The 26,305-nt window shown below is 35.0% G+C and overlaps 1 non-coding gene across 1 annotated transcript; it reads left to right on the forward strand.

Moving 5' to 3' along the window:
* Positions 1 to 4,933: 4,933 nt before the first annotated feature.
* LOC142177917 (U1 spliceosomal RNA) lies at positions 4,934 to 5,089 on the forward strand. The gene has a single exon (XR_012706445.1). It is a non-coding gene; the product is annotated as a U1 spliceosomal RNA (small nuclear RNA).
* Positions 5,090 to 26,305: the final 21,216 nt, after the last annotated feature.

Below are 26,305 nucleotides of genomic sequence, written 5' to 3' on the forward strand. Positions count from 1 at the left end.
CACACAATTCTACTTGGGGATGGGGAATTATAGTAAATCTATCTGCTCCAAATTGTGATGTTCTAACAAAAAAAAGTCAGAACTCATACTGAATTATTAGAATGTAATTAGTTACAATCTTAAAATAAAACCATATTTGAGAGAGTTGTTATTAATAATGTAACTCAGAAAGAGTTAATAAGTGGCCGAGTATATTCAGCAGATGGAGTGCAGTTCCACTGCTTTCAAAATTTGCATATTTCAAATTTTCTGATCAAATATGACACTACAAAAGCCGTTTACCGTTTAGTTCTGTTTATACTTAGGTTGAGTTTCCACATAGCAGAATGCCGTTCTTTAAGAATTTTGATATCAATAGCGGACATCGGGTCAAATAAATGGTTTAGTTGACTGTTGGACGATGAAAATCAGTATTGATTTGAAACAAGATAATTTAGCACTCACTATTTACATAGGTAAGACACTATGACATCTATCACGATCACATCCTACCATTGATTTGAAACAAGATAATTTAGCACTCACTATTTAAATAGGTAAGACACTATGACATCTATCACGATCACATCCTACCATTGATTGTGGCCAGGATTTGGCTAGAAATTCTGACGATCAGCGTAACTTGCTAAAATTTTGGCGATAGTAATGAGAGGCTTTAAAATTCTGGCGCCGTACTTTTTTCCAAAAACTTCTGTACCGGGGATAAAAATATAGTGTCTGACTAGACTATCTGCAACAAAACAGATAAATTGATGATTGTGTTGTAACTCAGACAATAAAGTTTCCCCATCATAACTAACATCATGTCCCAATGTTTTACACAACTTCTTGTGCACTAAACTCTCCTGGTGGCGAGTTTCCTTATATCCAATGCTTTTGTCTATCAGAACATCCCTAATCTGATAAAGACCTTCTTTCATGACCTCAAGCTTCTTAATCTTTGAAGTTAATTTTGTCTCTTCACTCAAGCAATTAATAAGGCCGAGAAACATTTCAAGAACATCCTCCCACTTGTTAGAAGTGGGTGACTCCGCGCCTTTGGCAGATGCGAGGCGCATCCATGAAGTGGATTCAGGGTCATAAGAAGTGGCACTTTCTAAAAACTTTTGACAAGTTGCAACTATTTGCTGCGCCATTTTAATTTCTTTACTCGGACAACTACTATTTAGAAAATCTATCTCAGATTTCAGTCCAGTCAATATCTCCCCGAGTGCCCTGTCCATATCGGGTACTTTGTGACCTGTGCACATACTGATTGCCTGACAAGCTTCTTTTGTCGAGTAGACACATTCAAGAAGTTTGACACTTTTGTGAGGGAATCAATGGTAATCGATTCCCTCTCGCTAGCTTTACTGAAATACACGAGCTGGTCGTATTGTGAATCAGCTAATGCTTCCATCACATTCTTCTTCATCCTTTCTTGCATTGACGGACACCCAACAAAGGTCCTAGCCAGTGATTTAAACGTAGACATATTTTATTTCAAGCTCTCATCATAAACTCTCGCGCGGTCATTAACATTGACTAGCTTACCATCAACTAAACCCGTTCATGACTCGTGAGACCTATGTAACCTAGGCTCTGATACCAACTTGTCACGACCCAAACTAGTCCTGTTGTGACAGCGCCTATCGTGGAATTAGGCAAGCCGGCTCATTCCCAAATTTCATTTCAAAGAAAATTTCAAGGCTATTTAACATAAAAACCTTCGTAAATGAGTTCAAATAAAAACAAAAGTGCGAAAAAGAAAATTCCGACATCGGGGTGCCACTAGTCATGAGCATCTACTATAATTTATCTGACAATATCGAGATTAACATAGTCTGAAAAATAGTTAAATACAACTAAAGGAAGATAAGAGGGAGAAGAGCAGGGTTGCGATCGCCCGGCATCTACCTTGCTATCCCCAAAAAAATCTACAACCGCTAGTCAACAGCCGCTACCGTGTCCAGCTACACCTGGATCTGCACACAAGGTGTAGGGAGTAACGTGAGTACGCCAACTTAATAAGCAACAACAGTAAATAAAGACTGAGAAATAGTGACGAGCAGTAATGCAAGTAAAGTTCATATCACAAAAATTCAGTAGGACACAACATGCTTTTAAAACCAGGGTTTGAATCAAATCAGCTCTTTTAAATCCAGTTCCAGAAAAATTATTTAAAGACATCTTTCAATAGTTTTTCAAACAAAGGCTCAATGCAAAGGTGAGAAAAATAATGAAATCATAATCAGCCACTCGGGCAACATCACTCATATACAGCCTCTCGGGCAAACCTCACAATCACTCGTATACAGCCCCTCGGGCATACCTCACAATCACTCGTAAACAGCCCCTCGGGCATACCTCACCATCTTTCATGCCTCCCAGTCACTCAATACTCGGAACTCGGCACTCGCACTTAGTAGGTACCTGCGCTCACTAGGGGTGTGTACAGACTCCGAAGTGGCTCCTTCAGCCCAAGCGCTATATCAAGCCAAATCATGGCATAAATCAATTAGGCCCTCGGCCTATATCTAACATGTTACGGCGTGCAGCCCGATCCCATAAATATCCTCACAAATCAGGCCCTCGGCCTCACTCAGTCATAAACCTCTCAAGCCACTCGGGCTCTCACTAAAAAAAATAGGGTATTCAGCCAAAAGCAACATTTATATGCATCAACACAGAGTAATAAAAGCTGAGTTATGCAGTAAACATGTATAACCATGACAAAGTATAGATTTTCAATCGAAAACAGTGAGAGGATAGTAAGAAAAAGGCCCCTAAGGGTCGAAACAGCACTGGCACAAGGCCCAAACATGCCATTCAGCCCAATTTACAGAAAACTCTTTCCAAAACACATAAATATCATATAGTTTCAACAAAATATGCAACTTTACAGTTGCTACGGGACGGACCAAGTCACAATCCCCAACGGTGCACGCCCACACGCCCGCCACCTAGCATGTGCGTCACCTCAAAATAGTAAAATGATACGAAATCCGGGGTTTCATACCCTCAGGGCTACATTAAAGAAGGGAACGATACCAGGAGCTCCTTCCCTAGACACAACTATAAATAGTGAGCCCTATTATCATTGTAAAGGACACGAATTTTCTGGCTAAACTTACACTACATTCTATACAAAACTTAATACAATCTTACTTTTCCGCTTTTTGATCTCATCATTGTTGTCCCCGAAAAACCTTGTTCCCTGAACTGTCATCTCTGCTATTTTATCTACATTTTAAGGCTAAGTATTGTACATTTCTTCAATTATTGCATTATTTCAGGATAAAATTAGTTCACTTGTCTATAAACCACGTATAAATTCAACTGTACCGTTTTACGTGTAAACAGTTTGGCGCCCTCTGTGGGGCCTAGACAGCTGTGCAATTAAATTGATCATTGCCTTTTTTACTTGCGTGATCTGATTATTTTGTCTTAGAAAAAATCACAAAAAAGGCAGATAATACTGTTAACAACACACACAACCCTGAAATTCGAGTGTATCAGCCTCATTTCTAGGATTCAATCAGTGACACCCGCAATGAGGGGAATGACGCTACGTCGGTGCCTGACAGGCAGTACCCTCGACAGGTTCGGGAGACAACTCCCGATGATGCTGATGAGGAGCATGTCGTGGCTGCGGTGAGGGTCCTGCAAGAGTAACATGCGATCATTCTAGGCCATCTCACGCGGCAGGATAAGGTTATGACGGAGCTGAAGAAGGCGCTATCGGGAGCTTCGAATAATGCAAACAGACGAGATCCAATTCCTCCCGGTGTACATCCAACCTATATTGAAAGACAAAGGCAACATCCAACTTCTAGCGCGAATAATATGTACATCCCACACAGCCTTGCGATGAGCAGAGAGCTGACTATTCTTTTGCCTTTTACTAGTGATAATACAGAACATTGCGCATCTAATAAGTGGTTGAGTGGTGGACTATGAAGACTAGTGCTGACTTAAACAAACATGATAATCAGTCAATTTTACATGGTTAAAAAATGACAACTTTGAGAAATTATCAAAAGGATAATATAGAAGCAGAATAGCATAATCAGAATAGCTTATTACATCTGGGGATCGAAAGCTAAATACTTTTGTCTTAATCAGAACTTGGAAAAGCTAATGTAGCTAAAACAAATTTCTTAGTGGTACAAAATAAGTAGATCTTTTTACTAAAGCAACCCATCTTTTGATACAATTAAACAACTTTTGCTAGATTTTGTGAGCTTCAGAGAGGTAATATTTCTACGGTAGTTCATAGAATTAGTAATCTAGAATTAATAATTACAGTGGTTAAAAAGTTTGTGAAAGTATATTTTAAAACAATCTTGCCGACGACATCTGAATTCAGTAAAAGAATTCATATATCCCTATTAGCAAAACGAAAATGATGTCGTCTCTTAAATTTTAATTCTGAAAAATTCATCTTTTATTATTTCTCCAAAGGAAAGGCCAAGCCGTTTGTCTCTACCGAGCGCTATATAGCAATATCAAATCCTTATGGTGGCTATGATATGAATTTGAAGAGAAAAAGACTCTTGGGTAGAAGTATTTCAAGATTTAGAATCGATTTCTATTTTCTTCGTTTTCCTTAATTTTTCCATTACAATCTCTTTATTGGAGTACTACTTTGATTCTCTTCCCATTCCATAATTGATGTTTATTAGTAATAAATTAATATTATTACAAAAAAGGATTTGTCCCTTAGGTACGCATGTCACCTTCCACGACTTATTTTCCACAAATTCAAGAGAAATCCATTACAAATCAAACTTCCTTTACAAATGGTAGGTGGACTCTTTTTTAAGCTCTCACGCGCCTCTCAACAAGTTATCTCAAATTTTTCACCTCATATTCAATCAAGGAATTTTTAATCTAAAGAGAGTTATAGTCCATGGGTTCATTCTGGCTTTCTTTCCTCTTTTACGTATTTTTGTTACTTATCTGCGTGTTTTCTTAAATTGAGGGAAAGAAAGGGAAGCAATGGTGACTTCCATTGCACTTTGGAGGGGTGCCCGCCTAAGATCGGCCCAAGTGGTCGAGCCTACGTCATAATTTGTGGCAGCGGGGCCTGCGTTCGCGCGGCCCCTACCCAAGTCTTCAACAAACGTTTTGCACTCAAGGCATGACTATTGTGTAGTTGTGAATTCGTTAGATAAATGAGAAAGTTCTGTGGAACTCCAATTTGTTAATTTAGATTTCGCTTGACATAAATAACTCTAGTTGCTGTGGTAGTTGTTTGCCTTTGTATATTTGGGTGTGAGGACTGAGGATGGAATTACCTGGTCTACTGCTGAATTTGCTTTAAAAAGTTTTTTATTCTAATAAATTTTTGCCTTTTCCTTCCCATTATTCTCGTCTTCGAGAGAATCTCATGGTTTTTTGGACCAAACAGTTATGACACAACCCAACTCTATGTCTTGTTCATGGGTATGGTGAAATTCTACTCGGAGAAAATGCTTTTCATTAAACTATGATGTCAATAAGACACATTACACATCAAATATATGGTTAACTATGAAGAGTGAAGACTAGTACACGATTTTTGTACTCACCGTTACATGGATAAAAATGACTAGTTTGGGAAATTATCAAGAATACAGAAAACAGTTGGAGAGTAACTTTTATGCATCTGGAGATCAACAGCTATAAACCATAATGAAAAAAAACTATTGTCGAACACATTAACAATCTCTCCCAATCCCTCCTTCCATAGGCCATAGCTATATTTCAATCAGGTTGCATATTCACGTAGGCGGATCTAGAATTTGAATTTATAATGGGTTCTAGATTCAAGAAAAGGCAGCTTAATGAGTTCTAGATAATTATTTATACACATTAAGTGGATTTCTTAACAGTTTTGGCTGAAGCTACTGGTTCTGACGAACTGTAACTACAACTCCAGTTCCCCTCTGTCCGAATGATGAGGAGGAAATGACCCTAATAAGAGAAAAATATCATGCATAAGTTGAGCTGGAACCTAATTTTTAGTACTAATATTTTTTCTTTCTTTGCAGGAAATAATTAAACTAATAAAAAAAGGAACAATGAGAAGAAAGAGTTCACTTTCCAAATTTGCAAAGAAGAACTATAATGCTAAAAAGTTAAAAGTAAAGTGGTGTATGCAACTTTACAAATGATGAAAGTATTTGTGCATGTCAAAACATCCAAGCAAGTAGCCCACTTGCCGATTTGGAGGATTACATTTTAGCAAACTTTACAACTACAAGCACATGCAAGTTGCCAACTTGGGAAAATATATGTGAGAAATCAGTATACATAATACACTTTTCCATCTATAAATAGCACTACATTGAGCTTCTTACTACAACGGAAAATTGAGAGAAGAGCTTCTTCTTTTCCTTGCTTCTTTCAATACTTTCTTTTCTTCTTTTAGCTATTATAGTGTCTTCATTTCTAGTTCCGAATAAATTATAATGTTGGAAATTACCTAGCACCTATTTTTAATTAAATAGGGGGGATTATTCTCTTGAATATTTCTTTCTATTTTCTTATTTAATGGGCAAGAATATTTCCGATGTCAGTACTAACTCCATTATGGAGTAACTTTTTTTGTGTTGGGAGAATGACATATCTTAATATTTCTATATAATAGTAGATATTTTCCCTCAATTTCACATGTTTGAGCTGAAGTTTTTTCCATTTAAATTTTATCTGCTTTATAGTTAGGTGTTATTTAATTTGTTAACATCTATCTATTTCGTACTACATATTAACTTCTTACTAATTCTGTAATCAAAAGAGGCGGAAGAGAACATAGTTAATTTTGGTATTGATAGATGTTAACTTTTATTTAGTGACATCTAACTCTTATATGTTAAAATTGATTCTACACTTATTTGTAATCGAAAGAGACAAATATTGTAGTAATTAGTTATAACAAGTAGGGTAAGCGAAAGGGACTTACTAAAAAAAGCAAGTTTTAGTTTAAGCATATATTTTTGGCTCTTTAATATTACTATTTTGACGATTAATTTTTATAACCGAGAAGATTGCAATTCATTGTTCAACTTAAGTAATAATATATAAATGTAATCGTGAGAGGCATTTATACATTTGTGAGAAATAGAAATTGAAGGATAATTTTATCTATTATATAATAGAAATATTAAATGAAGTTATGATCTCAACACCTTTTTATTATATTTGTGAAAAATAAAATATTTTCTATTGCTCTATTCATGCAGTGTTAGTTAGTTAATTCACAACTCAACTCTTCTTAGTTTTCTCAAATAGTAATTAAAAAAAGAAACGTCTGTAGAATAGATAAACTAATCTCTGTGGGTTCGACATCTTTCTATACTATAATTTGACAGAGTACAAGTTTAAATTTTATACACACTAGACACTCGTCAACTTCCAACCTATATTGAAAGACAAAGGCAACTTCCAACTTCTAGCGCAAATAATCTGTACATCCCACACAGCCTTGCGATGAGCATGAAGTAACTCTACCTTATTCACCCGAGTCAAATGAAGTAGCTGAAAGGAAAAATAGAACATTGAAAGAGATGATGAACTCCATGTTAGTTAGTTCTAATACTCCTGATAATTTGTGAGGTGAAACAATATTATCTGCTTGTCACTTACAAAATAGAATACCACATAGAAGAATTGGCAGAACCCCGTATGAATTGTGGAAGAGTTATAAACCTAACTTGAAATACTTAAAAGTGTGGGGGTGCCTTGCTAAAGTTCTTTTTTCTGAACCTAAAAAGAGAAAAAATATGTTCTAAAACTGCAGATTGCATGCTTATTGGATATGCTTAACATAGTGTTGCATATAGATTTCTTGTTTTAAAAAGTGATGTGCTTGACTGCAATAATATAATTGAGACAAAGAATGCAGAGTTCTTTGAACATATTTTTTCACCGTCTGATAAAATATCTCATACACATGTTGAAACAAATAATGAGATTACCTCTAATGAGAAACCGAGAAGGAGCAAAAGGCCTAGGAAATAATATTTTTCTTATGGAAATGATTTTCAAACTTTTCTTTTCGATAATGAACTGTCAAATTATTTTAAAGCTATATCTTCTTCAGAAGCTAATTATTGAAAAGAGCAATAAAAGTTGAAATCGACTATATTTTGAAAAACAAAACATAGATTTTAACAAATTTTCCTCCTGGTGCAAATCATATCGGTGGTAAATGGATTTTCAAAAAGAAATGTAATTATGATGGATCTTTAGATAAATATAAAGCTCGGTTAGTAGCAAAAGACTTTTCTCAAAAATAAAATATAGATTATTTTGATACATTTGCACCAATGACTAGAATTTCTTCTATTCGAATTTTAATTGTTCAATCCGCAAGCTTTTTATTCATCAAATGGATGTCAAAATAGCTTTTTTAAATGGTGATTTAGAAGAAGAAATTTATATGATTCAACCTGAAGGTTGTGTCATTCATGGTCAAGAAAATAAAGTTTGTAAATTAATTAATCTCTTTATGGCCTTAAACAAGCTCTAAGCACTGGTATGAGAAATTTGAACAAGTCTTACTGAGAGACGCTTTTTCTTCAGTTGAGTTGGATAAATGTGTTTATACTAAAGTGGTTGTGATGACCCAAAATGTCATCTTTAAATTTAATAAGTAATTTTGTGTTCTAAGACCTCCAAAAGCACCATGTATCATTCCTCGACTTGCGTGCACAGTCAGTACATTTTTCGGAAAGTTTTTATATGAAAAATGGATTAAAATGTGAAATAGAGCTTTAAAAACTCAACTCTGTTGACTTTGGTCAATATTTTGAGCAAACAGACCCGGATCAGTGTTTTGACAACTTGGGCGTATGCCCGGAATCGAATTCTGAGGTCCCTAGCCCGAGATATGGAATTTTGATGAAAACTTAAAAGCTTGAAAGCTTAATGATTTTTAAGAAATTACTGATGTTGGATTTATTGACCTCAGGTCCGTATTTTGGTTCCGAAGCCCTGTAGGTCCACTATAATATTTATGACTTGTCTGCCGAATTTGGTGAGAATCGGAGTTGATTTGACGTGATTCGGACGTCCAGTTGTAAAAGTAAAAGTTTTAAAGTTTTCTTGAAAATTTTCTTTGATTTGGTGTCCGATTCGTAGTTCTAGGTGTTAGTTTGACGATTTGATCGCACAAGCAAGTTCGTATAATATTTTAGGACTTGGGTGCATGTTTGGTTTGGAGCCCCGAGGGCTCGGGTTGATTTCGGGTGGTTAACGGATCATTTTCGGACTTAGGAAATCTGGTTTTTCTGCAGACTTCAGGCTTCTGGTGTGTTCTTTGCGTTCACGAAGGTACTCTCGCGAACGCGAAGAGCAAATTGGGGCTGGCACGTTTTGTGCTTCGCGTTCGCGATAGAGTGACGCATCCGCGAAGGCTTGAGGTTCAAAGCTTCGCGTTCGCGAAGGGAAAGAGGCTGGCCAGGAAAATTAGCCTTCGCATTCGCGAAGGCCAAGCCAGGCAAGTATCGCATTCGCGAGGGAGCCCTCACGTTCGCGAAGAGTAAATTGGACAGCACAAATTTGTGCTTCGCGAACCCGAGGCACTGACCGCGTTCGCGAAGGGTAAAAATCCCAGAAACGGAACTTAAGTTCTGGAAATGGGGTTTCGACCCATTTTCAACTCTTTCCCATTTTTGAGCTCGGGTAAGGCAATTTTTGGGCGATTTTCACGGGAAAATATTGGGGTAAGTGTTCCTTATCCTACATTGATTATATTTCACGATTTCATACTCATTTATATCATGAATCCGTAAATTTATGAAAAAAATATCAGATTTTTATAAAATCTTTCAAAAAGGAAAATTTAAGATTTGAAGGTCCATTTGACATCGGAATTGAATAATTTTTGTATGGTTGGACTCGTTTTGGAATGGGTGTTCGGATTTCGTATGGTTTTTTCGGGATTTGAGATATAGGTCCCACTATCGAATATTTTAATGAATTTTGGATTTTTATCCGGAAAATTTGTAAATTCATATGGAATTAATTCCTATGATTCGTATTGAGTATATCGAATTATTTGTGAATAGATTTGAAGCTTTTGGAGATAAATTTAAAAGGAAAAGCTGTGGTCGAGTAATTGATTGAAATTTGCAAAGCGAGGTAAGTGTCATGGTTAACCTTGACTTGAGGGAATAGAACGCTTAAATTATTTGTTATATGAAATGTATGTGAACGACGTATAGGCGAGGTGACGAGTGTCTATACGTCATCAAATTAATTGTTTGCCTGTTTACTTGAAAAATCATAAATTATTTTAAATCATAAATTAATTATTATAATAATTATTTCTCTCTTATTCTTTGTCCAATATTAATTCTTGAATTCCTACATTAATTGTTACATGCTATTTGAATTATGTGCCTTAATTGTTATATGACATTTAGCATAATAAATATTAAACTGCCTATTTTCTTCCTGATTTCTATAATAATTTGCTATTTGACATTGTTTGTTTCATAATTAAATCATAATTATTGTATGCTTGTTATCTTATAATTTTATATCAACTGTTGCAATTATTTGGGAAATTTCTTCTATAAGAATTGGTAAATAAATATGTTGGAGGAGCAGGTTGCACGCCGCAACAGAATTGATTATAATGAATATATTGGAGGATCGGGTTGCACGCCGCAACAAAATTAATTATAATGAATGTATTGGAGGATCGGGTTGCACGCCGCAACAGACTTATTAAAAAGTCCATATTGGAGGATCGAGTTGCACGCCGCAACAGACTTATTTAAAAGTCAACATACATACATACATACATATATATATGTGCACGCTGCAACAGAATTGATGGAAATGATAATTGGTTATGACTGCTGAGTTGGCTTCAATTATTATAAATGAGTTACCCAAATTATTTCTATTATTGTTATTGTTACTAATATTGCGTACAGGTTAATGTAAGTGATCCGCCTTAGCCTCGTCACTACTTTGTCGAGGTTAGGCTCAGCAGTTACCAGTACACGGGATCGGTTGTACTGATACTATACTCTGCACTTCTTGTGTAGATTTTGGAGTTGGTCCCATCGACGTACTGTAGACTTGCTCGGATTTCAGCTACCAGAGGAGACTTGAGGTATAACTGTATGGCGTCCGCAGTTCTGAAGTCCCCATCTATTTTACTTTAGCTGTGTGTTTATTTCCAGACAGTTTTATTTTATTCAGATCTTTATTTGTATTTATTCTAGAAGTTCGTGCACTACTGATACCAATTCTGGGATGGTATTTAGACACCGTGGCATTTATGGATTATTTCACTATATTTCAAATTTTGCTTTTGCTTTTGTTTCCTTGAGTATTAATAATGTAAAAATTATTTAAAAATTAGTTAATATTATTCTAACATTGGCTTGCCTAGCAAGTGAAATATTAGGCGCCATCACGGTCCGAAGGTGGGAATTTCGGGTCGTGACAGTGGTAGATAATGATTATGTGATAAAATGTCTATATATTGATAGCATGCTTATATTTGGTACAAGTTTAAATATTGTGCAAAGTACAAAATTATTTCTGTCTGCTAATTTTGACATAAAAGATATGGATGAAGTAAATATGATATTGGAAGTTAAAGTTATAAGGAGTGAAGATGGCATAATGTTGTCACAAGAATATTATGTTGAAAGACTGCTTAAGAAGTTTGAATATTTTAATGTTACAATAGTGAGCACTCCTTTTGATGCTAACTCTCACTTGAAAAAGAATAATGGTGACCCAGTTGCTCAGTCTAAATATGCTCAGATTATTGGGAGTCTGATACATTTAATGAATTTTACAAGGTCTGATATAGCCTATGATGTGTGTAGACTGAGTAGATATACTCATAATGCCAACAACAAGCATTGGTCTGCATTAGCTAGACTAATAAAATATTTGAGAGGACCATAAATTATGGTGTCCTATATAGTGAATTTCTTTATATTTTAGAAGGGTACAGTGATGCAAACTGGATCTCTGATTCAGATGAGACAAAATCCACTAATGGTTATGTATTCACCCTTGGAGGTGATGCAATATCGTGGAAATCAGCTAAACAGACGATCATTGCTATATCGATTATGGAATCAGAGTTTGTAGCTCTGGAGTTAGCTGGTTCTGAGGCTGCGTGGCTAAGAAACTTCTTAGCTAATATCCCTTTAATAAAGGATGTATTGCCTCCTGTGTCAATGCATTGAGATTGTCAAGCGGCAATAGCTATTGAAAAGAATAAATCTTATAATTGTAAAAGTAGACACATAAAATTAAGACATGATGTCATAAAGTAGTTGCTGAGAGATGGAATAATTTTCATTGATTATGTGAAGTCAAAAGTTAATTTGGCTGATCCTCTGACTAAATCTATGGGAAGAAAATTAATTCTTCAAACCTCAAAAGAGACGGGGTTAAGGCCGACATGTTGTCAATAGAGATGGTAACCCAACCTATGTGGTTGGAGATCCCATGAAGTAAGTTCATATGGGTAATAACAAGTCGATATTGGCACTAAAGCACTAAATGAGAGTGCTTGACTGCTACTAATTGAGAGACTTAGTTATAGCTCTAAATGAATTCATATTCCTTATGGATGGTGTATTTAAAAGCAGTATACACTTGATGAATTTACCTATATGAGAGTAGAGTGGGCCGTTCATATGAGATTTTGGCCTCGTCTCTAGATCTCTCATGAATAACCAGGCACGCGCATGGCCTAGTGGCACAAAACCGCTTTTAACAGCAAAATTATGAGGGTCGAAATGTGATTGATAAAATCTTTGACTTACAATAAGAATTATTGGTTTATAGAAATATTATATTTCACCAGTAATTCTGTGAGTTAAGTTTTATTGGTCTAAGTTTGGTTCATAGTCCTAAAGACACCAAACCCATTATATTTGGACCATGCAAATCCAGCAAGTCAATTCTTCCATTTTTTATCCTTCTCCTATAAATTTTGAAAATATGTGGGGATTGTAGGAGTATTTTCAAAATTTTAAAATAGCCACGTGTCTTTTTATTTTATAAGTGTCATATCTATTTCCAAGTGACTTCTTGCATGAAGCCTTAAAGACAAATGTTGAAGAGCTTTGACAAGTGGCTATGCAAATCTACTATGTGTCCTCATGCATGGAAGATTAGGTACACTTGTTAATATTGAAGCCATGTGGACTAATATATTTCGACAAGTATTAAAAGACTCCCCACACTTGTCATACATGCAACCTCCCTAATTGCCTATAAATAGGTTGTGGATTAGCCATCATACTAAGCCAAATTCTCAACCAAGAATTCATCTTGCTATTTATTACTTTCTTCCTACAATCATTACCTATTATTATTAATTCTTCTTTTCAATTTTCTGAACCTGCTGGATTTATTATTTGATTTTGCTCATTCCTGTATTCTCTAAATAAATAGAGGTAGACTTGTTTAATTCTGGGGAAACATTTCACATTGCTGAAATAGTTTCTTAGGATAGTGGCCAGCACGACTCAAGTCAATTCGTGTATCTACATACAAATAATATTATTCCAATATTATCGTTATTTACTCGTGTCATTTCCCTACAATTTCTATCTATAGAGTGTAAAGATACAATTAAACAACTTTTGCTAGATTTTGTGAGCTTCAGAGAGGTAATATTTCTGCGGTACTTCATAGAATTAGTAATCTAGAATTAATAATTACAGTGGTTAAAAAGTTTGTGAAAGTATATTTTAAAACAATCTTGCCGACGACATCTGAATTCAGTAAAAGAATTCATATATCACTATTAGCAAAACGAAAATGATGTCGTCTCTTACATTTTAATTCTGAAAAATTCATCTTTTATTATTTCTCCAAAAGAAAGGCCAAGCCGTTTGTCTCTACCGAGCGCTATATAGCAATATCAAATCCTTATGGTGGCTATGATATGAATTCGAAGAGAAAAAGACTCTTTGGTAGAAGTATTTCAAGATTTAGAATCGATTTCTATTTTCTTCGTTTTCCTTAATTTTTCCATTACAATCTCTTTATTGGAGTACTACTTTGATTCTCTTCCCATTCCATAATTGATGTTTATTAGTAATAAATTAATATTATTACAAAAAAATGATTTGTCCCTTAGGTACACATGTCATCATCCACGACTTATTTTCCACAAATTCAAGAGAAATCCATTACAAATCAAACTTCTTTTACAAATGGTTGGTGGACTTTTTTTAAGCTCTCACGCGCCTCTCAACAAGTTTTCTCAATAAGACACATTACACATCAAATATATGGTTAACTATGAAGAGTGAAGACTAGTACACGATTTTTGTACTCACCGTTACATGGATAAAAATGACTAGTTTGGGAAATTATCTAGAAAACAGAAAACAGTTGGAGAGTAACTTTTATGCATCCGGAGATCAACATCTATAAACCATAATGAAAAAAAACTATTGTTGATCACATTAACAATCTCTCCCAATCCCTCCTTCCATAGGCCATAGCTATATTTCAATCAGGTTGCATATTCATGTAGGCGGATCTAGAATTTGAATTTATAATGGGTTCTAGATTCAAGAAAAGGCAGCTTAATGAGTTCTAGATAATTATTTATACACATTAAGTGGATTTCTTAACACAAATGCAGGGTTTTGGCTGAAGCTAATGGTTCTGACGAACTGTAACTAGAACTCCAACTCCGCCTCTGCCTGAATGATGAGGAGGAAATGACCCTAATAAGAGAAAAATATCATGCATAAGTTGAGCTGAAATCTAATTTTTAGTACTAATATTTTTTCTTTCTTTGCAGGAAATAATTAAACTAAAAAAAAAAAGGTACAATGAGAAGAAAAAGTTCACTTTCCAAATTTGCAAAGAAGAACTATAATGCTGAAAAGTTAAAAGTAAAGTGGTGTATGCAGCTTTACAAATGATGAAAGTATTTGTGCATGTGAAAACATCCAAGCAAGTGGCCCACTTGCCGATTTGGAGGATTACATTTTAGCAAACTTTACAACTACAAGCACATGCAAGTTGCCAACTTGGAAAAATATATGTGAGAAATCAATATACATAATATACTTTTTCATCTATAAATAGCACTACATTGAGCTTCTCACTACAACGGAAAATTGAGAGGAGAGCTTCTTCTTTTCCTTGCTTCTTTCAGTACTTTCTTTTCTTCTTTTAGCTTTAATAGTGTCTTCATTTCTAGTTCCGAATAAATTATAATATTGGAAACTACTCTAGCACCTATTTTTAATTAAATAGGGGGGATTATTCTCTTGAATATTTCTTTCTATTTTCTTATTTAATGGGCAAGAATATTTTCGCTGTCAGTACTAACTCCATTATGGAGTAACTTTTCTTGTGTTGGGAGAATGACATATCTTAATATTTCTATATAATAGTAGATATTATCCCTCAATTTTACATGTTTGAGCTGAAGTTTTTTCCATTTAAATTTTATCTGCTTTATAGTTAGGTGTTATTTAATTTGTTAACATCTATCTATTTCGTACTCCATATTAAATTCTTACTAATTCTGTAATCGAAAGAGGCGGAAGAGAACATAGTTAATTTTGGTATTGATAGACGTTAACTTTTATTTAGTGACATCTAACTCTTATATGTTAAAATTGATTCTACACTTATTTGTAATCGAAAGAGGCAAATATTGTAGTAATTAGTTATAACAAGTAAGGTAACCGAAAGGGACTTACTAAAAAAAGTAAGTTTTAGTTTAAACATATATTTTTGGCTCTTTAATATTACTATTTTGATGATTAATTTGTATAACCGAGAGGATTACAATTAATTGTTCAACTTAAGTAATAATATATAAATGTAATTGTGAGAGGCACTTATACATTTGTAAGAAATAAAAATTGAAGTATAATTTATCTATTAATAATAGAAATATTAAGTGAAGTTATGATCCCAACACCTTTTTATTATATTTATGAAAAATAAAATATTTTCTATTGCTCTATTAATGCACTTTTAGTTAGTTAATTCACAACTCAACTCTTCCTGATTTTCTCAAATAGTAATTAAAAAAAGAAACGGCTGTAGAATAGATAAACCAATCTCTGTGGTTTCGACTTCTTTCTATACTATAATTTGACAGAGTACGGTTTAAATTTTATATACGCCAGACACTCGTCAAATTTTTGATGCCGTTGCCGGGGATTGGCAACATCTACTTCAGATTAATTGTTTTGTTACTAAGTTGAGAACTCACTATTATTATAATTATTATTGTTGTTATCTTTTTTTTTTGGTTACTACTGTAACTATTAATACTAGTTACATTTTCTTTTCACCTAGTTTTTTCTTATTAACAATATTACTATTTACTATTGTTTTCTTTCTTCAATATTTTTAATTTTTATTTTACTCTACAATATCATACTATTATTTTAAAGATCAGCTAGCTCTTTTCATAAATTAAAAGAAATTATTTCTTATCACTAGTTCTACTAATTATTACTATTATTTTGATTTTTATATATACATTTTTTTTCTTTTATTGTCACTAGTACTATCTTAGGAACTAAGTTTGATTTTCTTTCAAAAAACAAATCTTTGCTTTAAGGATTTCGGGGTAGTTTATGACCCGCTCTTCTACAAAAGAGTTGGCGAGTTACGACCCAGAAATTGAAAAATCTCTTCGTTTACGCAGGAAAGGACAAACATCATCTCCTCAAAGTATAGCTTGCGAAGAAATGGAGATTGAAGAGCTTAACAATAACCAACTTCCACCACATCTAGTGAAAGAATAGTCCGATGAGGTGGCTCCACGACGTGACAGAATACTCAGAGATTATGCAAGGCTGGATCATTTTGAAGGAGAATAAAGTGTGAGAAGACCACCAATTGCAGCAAACAACTTTGAAATTCGCACAGGCTTGATTCAAACCATTCAACAGTCATGTCAGTTTACTGGTGATGCGAGTGAATATCCTCACACCCATCTAATTGATTTTCTTGAATTAGTTGAAACTTGCAGGTATAATGGAGTCACAACTGACGCTATCAGGTTGCGGCTTTTTCCTTTTTCATTAAAAGGTAAAGCAAAAATATGGTTGCGAAGTCTGCCAAGAGGTTCAATCACTACATGGGACCAAATGACTCAGAAATTTTTTAATAAATATTTTTCACCTGCAAAAATATTTAAAATGAGGCAAGAAATCAATAATTTTATGCAGACAGATTCTGAATCTGTATACCAAGCATGGGAATGATTAAAAGCAATGTTAAGAAAATTTTTACACCATGGTATCCAAGATCCTGATATCTTGTATATTTTTTATCATGGTCTTAAACCCTCTGCTATAAATGTATTTGATGCAGCATCAGGAGGATCCATAATGAGCAAAACCACTACAGAAGCCATACAATTGTTCAATGAAATTTCAAAAAATATTGTTCAATGGCCCTCAGACAGAATGATTGTCAAGAAAGCAGCAGGAGTCAATCAAGTTGAGGCTTGGAGTTCATTAGCACAACAAATTGCAACTCTGACACAAAATGTTGAGGATTTTCAGGTAAATTACCCAATCATCATCTCAACATGAGAACTGTGATGTTTGTGGAGGTAATCATCTCAATCATGAGTGCCAAGCTTCAACACAAAATGAAGAACACGTAAATGCTATTGGTTATAGAACCAGTTATCCATTCGGTAGTCCTATGGCACAAAAACATCCGGGATTCTAATGGAGTAACCTAAATGGTGCTGAAAATCCTCAAAGATTTTTCAATCAAAAGCAGCAGGCACAGGGACCACCTGGTTTTCAAAATCAAAATAGAGGGCAACAAGATTTTCAGCCATATCAACAACAGCCCCAAAGAGCTCATCAACAAAGCCTTGAAGACATGATGTACAAATTCATTAAAGCTACAAGCGAGAAAGTTGAAAGTCAAAATTCAGCAATCAAGAATTTGAAAATCCAGATGAGCTAATTAGCAACCCTCATGTCTAGACAAATAAAAAGTGCTCTACCAAGTAACACCGAAAAAAATCCAAAGGAATATCTCCAAGCCATCTCTCTGCGGTCTGGTAAATCTCTTGATAATCTATATGCAGATAGACAAGGAAAGCCACAAGAAGTGGAACAAATAAATGAAGGTGAGAATAAAAGAGACTTTGAACTTCTAAAAATACAAAAAAATAAAGGAAAAAAAGGTACAAGAAAATGAATTGATGACGAATCCTTACTCTGTACCCCTCCCCTTTCCCCAAATACTAAAAAGAGAAAAGCTTGACAAACAATTCTCAAACTTTCTAGAAAGTTTAAAACAACTTTACATTAACATACCTTTTACAAATGCTTTGAAGCAAATGCCGGCATATGCTAAATTTCTTAAAGAAATTTTGTCAAGTAAAAGAAAATTGGAAGAAGTTTCAGTGGTTAAACTTACAGAAAAATGTAGTGCTATACTTCAAAATAAGCTTCCACAGAAACTTGGTGATCTAGGCAGCTTTACAATTCCTTGTACTTTGGGAGGTTGTAACGACCCGACCAGTTGTGGCCCCGTTCCTCTATTTACTGCTCATTTTGTACTTTATAACTGTTATGTGACTTGCCGGGGTAGTCGGTTTGGGTCCGGAGAGATTTCGGAATGAATTGAGACACTTAGTCTTAAGGTTGAAAGCTTAAGTTGAAAAGGTTGACTGAATGTTGACTTATGTGGCAACATCTACTTCAGATTAATTGCTTTGTTACTAAGTTGAGAACTTACTATTATTATGATTATTATTGTTGTTATCTTTTTTTTTTGTTACTACGTTGTTGGAGGGGTATAGAAGCAGGGCAAGGAGCAACATGGAACATACTTACCTGGACGGGGTCAATTGGCGATCAACACAGCACATGGCCTAGGTTGGGCGAGGGTCGAAATGTGATTGATAAAATCTATGACTTATAATAAGAATTATTGCTTCATAGAAATATTATATTTCACCAGTAATTATGTGAGTTAAGTTTTATTGGTCTAAGTTTGGTTCATAGTCCTGAAGACACCAAACCCATTACATTTAGACCATGCAAATCTAGCAAGTCAATTCTTTCATTTTTTTTATCCTTCTCCTATAAATTTTGAAAATATGTGGGGATTGTACGAGTATTTTCAAAATTTTAAAATAGTCATGTGTCTTTTTATTTTACAAGTGTCCTATCTATTTCCAAGTGGCTTCTTGCATGAAGCCTTAAAGCCAAGTGTTGAAGGGCTTTGACAAGTGGCTATGTAAATCTACCATGTGTCTTCATGCATGGAAAACTAGGTACACTTATTAATATTGAAGTCAAGTGGACTAATATATTTCGACAAGTATTAAAAGACTCTCCACACTTGTCATACATGCAACCTCCCTAATTGCCTATAAATAGGTTGTGGATTAGCATCATACTAACCCAAATTCTCAACCAAGAATTCATCTTGCTAATCATTACTTTCTTCCTACAATCATTACCTATTATTATTATTAATTCTTCTTTCCAATTTTCTGAACCTGCTGGATTTATTATTTGATTTTGCTCATTCCTGTATCCTCTAAATAAATAGAGGTAGGCTTATTTAATCTTGAAAAAATATTTCACATTGCTGAAATAGTTTTTAGGACAGTGGCTAGCACGACTCAAGCCAATTCGTGTATCTGCTTACAAATAATATTATTGCAGTATTATCGTTATTTACTCGTGTCATTTCCCTACAATTTCTATCTAGAGTGTAAAGATACAATTAAACAACTTTTGCTAGATTTTGTGAGCTTCAGAGAGGTAATATTTCTATGGTAGTTCATAGAATTAGTAATCTAGAATTAATAATTACAGTGGTTAAAAAGTTTATGAAAGTATATTTTAAAACAATCTTGCCCACGACATCATATCCATGAGACTTTTAAGTCCAGGATGAGAGCCTCATATAAGCCAATTCCAGCACCGAACGTTACATTTTTTTTTTTTGCCAGAAACATTACATATTTTGCTCTTTATATAATGAAATGTTGGAATTACTTTCGTTATATTTTAGGCTTTATCTTAAAATTATTTTTGTCTGTATATAACTTTCCTATTATTTGTTTTATTTTTAACTTTGGGTATTATATTATATTTGGAATGAATTTATATAATATGCGAATTCTACTTTCTTAATAAATCGTAACTAGAACTCCAACTCCGCCCGAATGATGAGGAGGAAATGGCCCCTGAAAAGATTATGCGATCTGGATTCTAGAAAAGATAGTTTAATGGGTTCTGAATAATTATTTATACATATTTAGTAGATTTCTTAACACAAATACATAGTTTTGGCGGAAGCTACTGGTTCTAACGAATCGTAACTAGAACTCTAACTCCGCCCGAATGATGAGGAGGAAATGGCCCCTGAAAAGATGTAGGATCTTTGCATTGACCTATGCGAATTCCACCAAATACTTTACTCCCAAAGTTCCATAAAATGTAAGATCTTTGCGTTGAGCTAAGGAACTCCACCAAATGCTACAATTCCATAATCTTACATTTGCTCAGAAAGATTAGCTAGTGCAAATACTGCAAAGAAGAAGCACCAAAAACATCAGTTTGACCTGTGGATCGGTTGATTAACAATGTCTCCTTAAAGATAGTAAATTAATGTAAGCACCCGTTTATGTCCAAAAAAAGAGAGAAGTATGAACTGATCATACGGGAAACACTCCAATAGGAATATGGGAAAGTTTTTCTGCTCCATTGTTCTTAATCAGAACTTGGAAAAGCTAATTTAGCTAAAACAGATTTCTAAGCCGCACAGCATAGTTTCTTTTTACTAAAGTCGCCCACGTTTTGACTTTTGAACCAAATGATAAGATGATCACTTCCCTTCACCAAACTGGTTATATTAGTTGCAGTAGTGGACTCAAAAGAACATGAGCACAAAGTTATGATGCATTATATTGTCATCTGTGCTGCGCCAAGAATGCTGAGAGCAAAATAATGACTTCCAGATATCACCATATCAGCCACCACTGCAAGTGAATATTGTGGCAGAAATGCCCTGGCTTGCAACGAAAGGAGTCGTTCAGATGACACTCAGAGCCCTAAGAAGAAGAAAGCAAGTTAGCTCCTTACATAGTTCAATGCCATATTGACGCCAACGCAAAGAACCAGCTGCTTTGTTTTCTTATTCAGCCAATTGGTCCTTTATTATAAGCTTAATAACTAAACTTGCATTGGAAATTCAGTATATAAAGTACAACACCATTCTATGGACATTTCGTCGATAAGATTGTCAGCATGTACTTCTTCAGAATAACCAAAAACTGAAGCAATACATAGCTTAAATGAATCGAAAAAATGAAAGAGATGGAAGGCAGAAGTCAGTTCTATTTTGTTTTTTGTTAACATTGTGAATTACCATTCATATCAATCAAACAGTTACAAACTAAAGAGCACCTCCTCACAAGAAACTGTGAGTAATGGCCTCAACATATCTGAACTATACGGCTATTACTTGCAAAAAACCTCTGCATTTCCGTGCTTTCCTTGAGTTCCTACTTACTTCCAGCCTATCTATTACTTATTTTTTAATTTGTACAATTGTAACCTCAGTATTTATATTAGTTCCTCTAAAAATTTTGAAACAGTAGATTGTCACATATCAAAAGTGAAGGAATGGGGGAGCAACTGAAGAAGAAGAAGAAGAAGAAGGAGAAGTATATTTTGATGTCTCAAAGTTCAATAGAACCTGATGGAGGAAAAGGAGTGAGTTGAGTCCCACATCGAAAGTAGAAGAGTAAGCCAGAACTTGCTGTGACATATAAAATGGCATACGCCTATACTCTTTGAGTTCTCCCTACAATTCTAGATTCAACCTTTAACGAGTTGTTTGATAGGCATACTAGCTGAAGAACCAAGTGTGAATGGTTTGGGGCTCTTCCTAAGTTAATTTCTCAGAATGGAAATGAACATCACTTATCAAACTTGTTAGGATCGGAACCCGGGTAGTGCGGAATTTAGCCAAACAATGGTATAATGACAATAACAAAGACAATGGAAGTTGATAATAACGGCAATTAAAGAATATAAAGAAGACACAAATTTAACGTGGTTCAGTCAAGGTGACCTACGTCCACAAACGGAGAGGAACAATTTCACTATACCAACAAGAGTACAAAAGAGAGTACAAAATTAGAGTAAATACTCTAATTAATCCCAAATACCCCAAGAGAATAACCTCACAAGATCACTCCAAAGAAAGGGTTCACACAAGTATTTCCCAACACTCACTCTCTTACAAAATACTCTATAATGAAATAAAGGAGGAGAAAGAAAGACAATAGTGAAAAGCTCTTGAATTAGTGTGTTTTCAAATGAGGACAAACTCCTCTATTTATAGCAAGAAATCCTTGGCCTAATAATGGATATTATGTCATGGCAAATGTCATGATCCATAAATTTATTATAATGGATATTATGTCATGGCAAATGTCATGAACCACAAATTTGTTATAATGGATATTATGTCATGACAAATGTCATGAAAATTTAGCCATATTATAAATCTCCACCTTGGCCTAATTTAGGCTTATATATAGTAAATTTGCTCCACCTTCTCCGCAAAAACCCCAATGGGAAAAATCATTCTTCATAAATGCCAATCAAGTTCAGGCAAAGCTTGAACTTGGACACTGGAAGAGGTTTTGTGAACATGTCAGCAGGATTTTCTCTAGTGTTGATCTTCTGAACAGAGACTTTTCCTTCAGCAATGGTTTCTCGGATGAAATGATACTTTATATTAATGTGTTTCGTCCTCTCATGATACATTTGATCTTTAGTCAAGTGAATGGCACTTTGACTATCACAGAAAATGGTAATACCACCTTGGTGTAAACTAAGTTCCGCAAATAGACCCTTCAACCATAAAGCTTCTTTGATCGCCTCGGTCACTGCCATATATTCTGCTTCGGTAGTAGATAAAACTACTACATGTTGCAATGTAGCTTTCCAACTAATAGCGCAACCACCAATACAAAATACATAGCCTGTCAGTGATCTTCTTTTGTCAAGATCACCTGCATAATATGAGTCTATAAAACCAACCAAAGTGTTAGTATTTCTCCCAAATTCCAAACATGTGTTTAAAGTACTTCGCAAGTATCTGATAATCCATTTCACAGCATGCTAATGTACTTTACCAGGGAAAGCCATATACCGGCTTACCACACTCACTGCTTGTGAAATGTCTATACGTGTACAAACCATTGCATACATAATACTGCCGACTGCACTGGAATAAGAAACCTGTGCCATGTACCTCTCTTCTTCCTCTGACTGCGGGGACTGAGCAACTGATAACTTAAAATGAGCAGCAAGAGGGGTACTAACTGGTTTAGCATCTTTTATGCCAAACCTCTCCAAGACTTTCTCCAAGTACTTCTTCTGGGTCAGAAATAGCTTGTTGGCTTTTCGATCTCTTTTGATCTCCATGCCAAGGATTTTCTTAGCTGCTCCCAAATCTTTCATCTCAAATTCACTTTTCAGCTGACTTTTCAAATTGTGAATTTATGTTAAATCTTTAGTAGCAATGAGCATGTCATCAACATATAATAATAGGTACACAAATGAACCATCATTTAACTTCCGGAAGTAAACACAACTATCATACATGCTCCTCGAATAACCATGACCCAACATAAAGGAATCAAACCTTTTATACCATTGTCTTGGAGACTGCTTTAATCCGTACAGGGATTTCTTCAACAAGCAAACATGATCTTCTTTTCCTTCAATTTTAAATCCTTCGGGTTGATGCATGTATATTTGTTCCTCAAGTTCGCCATGTAAGAAAGCTGTCTTAACATCAAGTTGTTCTAATTCCAAATCATACATGGCAACGAAGGCAAGCAAGATACGAATAGAGCTATGTTTAACAACAGGTGAGAAAATATCATTAAAATCAACTCCTTGTACCTGACTATAGCCCTTTGCAACTAATCGTGCCTTATACCTTGCATCTTCAACCCCTGGAATGCCATCCTTTTTCTTGAAGACCCATTTGCAACCAACAATTCTTTTTCCTGATGGCGGCTTCACAAGAGACCAAGTACCATTCTTGTGGAGAGACTCAATTTCTTCATTCATTGCAATCAGCCACTTGTCTGAGTCAGCACCAGAAACTATTTCTGAATATTTTGATGGTTTTCCAATTTCTTCAGTTTCCTGTGCAACTGAAAAAGCAAATGCAACATAATCTCCAAACCTTTATGGTTGTTTACCTTCTCTTCTTGGTCTATGTTTGGCTATAGAATACTCCTCTTCTTCTGGTTCAACTTCAGGAGTCTCAACTTCAGAAATTTTAGCTTATGTCTCAACTTCATGAGTATCAACTGTATTTTGCTCCAAAGTTGATGAGCTTGGCTCAGAAGGAATGCCAATCTCAATCTCCAACTGGTTCTGTGTACTCTTTCCTTTATCTGTATTACAAGAACTAGAAGACTCTTTTCTAGACTGTAACATAGAGGATTCATCAAAGGTTACATCTCTGCTAATTATAAATTTTGGTGTCGTGGGATCAGGATACCATAGTCGGTATCCTTTCACCCCAGATGCATACCCAAGGAAAATGCACTTTTTAGCCCTTGGCTCTAATTTTCCATCATTTACATGCATGTATGCAGGGCAACCAAATATCTTTAAATCAGAATAATTAGCAGGAGTACCTTACCACATTTTCTTTGGAGTCTTAAAGTTCAAAGGTGCAGAAGGGAGCTCGGTTGACAATATAACAAGTTGTAGAGATAGCTTCTGCCCAAAAGGCGTTTGTCAACCTAGCATTTGAAATCATGCAACGAGCCCTTTCCAAAAGAGTTCTATTCACCCTTTCTTCCACACCATTTTGCTGAGGTGTCATTCTCACAGTACGATGTCGAGCAATTCCTTCATTCTTGCAAAATTCGTTGAATTCATCGTTACAAAATTCCAAGCCATTATTTGTTCTAAGCCGCTTAACATGTTTTCCTATTTGCTTCTCAATCAAAACTTTCCATTGTTTGAAATTTAAGAAAACATCACTTTTATTTTTCAGGAAATAAACCCAAACTTTCCTTCAATAATCATCAATGAAAGTTAACATATACCTGGCACCACCTTTTGATGGGGTACGTGAAGGACCCCAAAGATCTGAATGAATGTAATCCAAAGTACCTTTTGTTCTATGAATCGTTGGAGATTTGAAGTTGACTCTTTTCTGCTTTCCGAACACATAATGTTCACAGAACTCCATATTTTCGGTACTTTGGCCACATAAGAGACGTCTTTTGCTGAGAATGGAAAGACCTTTTTCACTCATATGCCCCAATCGCATATGCCACAATTTGGTGATGTCGGAATCTAATTTATCTGATATTGAAACTGCAGCAGCACCTGTAACAGTAGATCCCAAAAGAGTATACAACGTACCAGATCTGCGTGCTTTCATGATCACAAGAGCACCATGAGAAATTTTCAGAACTCCACCTTCACATGTGTACTTGCACCCAAGAGATTCTAGAGTGCCCAAAGAGATGAGATTTTTCTTCAAGTCAGGAACATGTCTAACATCGGTGAGAGTTCTCACCACACCATCGTGCATTTTGATTCGGACTGTACCTTTTCCAATAACTTTGCAGGCAGCATTGTTGCCCATCAAGACAACCCCACCTCCAATAGATTCATATGTGGTAAATAAATCCCGACTGGGACACATATGATAAGAACAACCCGAATCTAAAATCCACTCATTGTTAGATTTGAAACTATTATTAGTTGCTAAAAAAATAGTTCCCTCAGTCTCATCAGCAGCTACACTTGCTTCGGCAGTGTCAGTATTTTTGTGCTCATTTTTCTTTTCTGTATGCTTTTCTTTGTTTTTCAATTTAACGCATTCAGAAATAATATGACATTTCTTGTGACAATATTTGCACATGACATTTCTGTATCTGGATTTTGACCTTGATTTAGGTTTCTCACTACTTGAATCTTTCTTATTGGATCTACCTCTTATGAATAAGCCTTCCCCTTGGTTCCCACTAGTTTTCCCAGTAATATCTCTATCTATTTGTTCTTTTGATTTCAAAATAGATTTGATATCTTTATAAGAGATATTATCCTTTCCATAAAGCATAGTATCTCTTATATGTTTAAACGACTGGGGTAAGGAAACAAATAATAACACAGCTTGATCCTCATCTTTGATTTCAGCATCAAAAGTATCAAGATGTGTAAGTATAGAGGTACCTTCAGCCATACGAAAAGTGTAGAGTTTTTGCTTTAGGTAAAGCCTGTTTTCTACTGTTCTTTTCAGATATAGGGTTTTAAGCTTT

This window comes from Nicotiana tabacum, chromosome 23, assembly GCF_000715075.1.
Source record: "Nicotiana tabacum cultivar K326 chromosome 23, ASM71507v2, whole genome shotgun sequence".
Taxonomy (NCBI): Eukaryota; Viridiplantae; Streptophyta; class Magnoliopsida; order Solanales; family Solanaceae; genus Nicotiana; species Nicotiana tabacum.